Raw genomic sequence first — 472 nt, forward strand, 5'->3', positions numbered from 1 at the left:
CCTCCGACAGCGCCCGCTCCCTCGGCGCTGACCCTCCGACAGCGCCCGCTCCCTCGGCGCTGACCCTCCGACAGCGCCCTCTCCCTCGGCGCTGACCCTCCGACAGCGCCCGCTCCCTCGGCGCTGGACCCTCCGACAGCGCCCGCTCCCTCGGCGCTGGACCCTCCGACAGTGCCCGCTCCCTCAGCGCTGGACCCTGATCTTTCACAACGTGCGCCTGGTGCTCCCAGGGACAGTACACACTCTTGCACAGAACGTCCTGTGCGTCTCTTGTTTAAAACATCTTTTTGTTTTGGTTCCACATTTCTGGGCATCGCTGACTGGCCTGTATTTTTTCTTTCAGCCCTTAATTTCGTCCCTCATCCGCGTTTTGACCCACCAGCCCTCCGTATAGCGCAGGGAGGCAGCGCGGTGGGTATTCCAGGATTTTGACTCCTGAAGGTCCGGTCGATATCGGCCCAGAGAGCCAAGC

The 472-nt window shown here is 62.7% G+C and overlaps 1 protein-coding gene across 1 annotated transcript in view; it reads left to right on the plus strand.

Moving 5' to 3' along the window:
• Nucleotides 1-113: 113 nt before the first annotated feature.
• Nucleotides 114-472, plus strand: part of LOC109938751 (arylamine N-acetyltransferase 2-like) — a 4,002-nt gene continuing 3,643 nt past the window's right edge. Inside the window, exon 1 of the mRNA XM_048621131.1 lies at nt 114-411. The gene's annotated coding sequence lies outside the window, so the exon portion shown is untranslated. The remainder of the gene's footprint in view (nt 412-472) is intronic.

The sequence above is a fragment of the Rhincodon typus genome, unplaced genomic scaffold (assembly GCF_021869965.1).
Source record: "Rhincodon typus isolate 14 unplaced genomic scaffold, sRhiTyp1.1 hic_rhity00000062, whole genome shotgun sequence".
In the NCBI taxonomy this organism is placed as follows: domain Eukaryota; kingdom Metazoa; phylum Chordata; class Chondrichthyes; order Orectolobiformes; family Rhincodontidae; genus Rhincodon; species Rhincodon typus.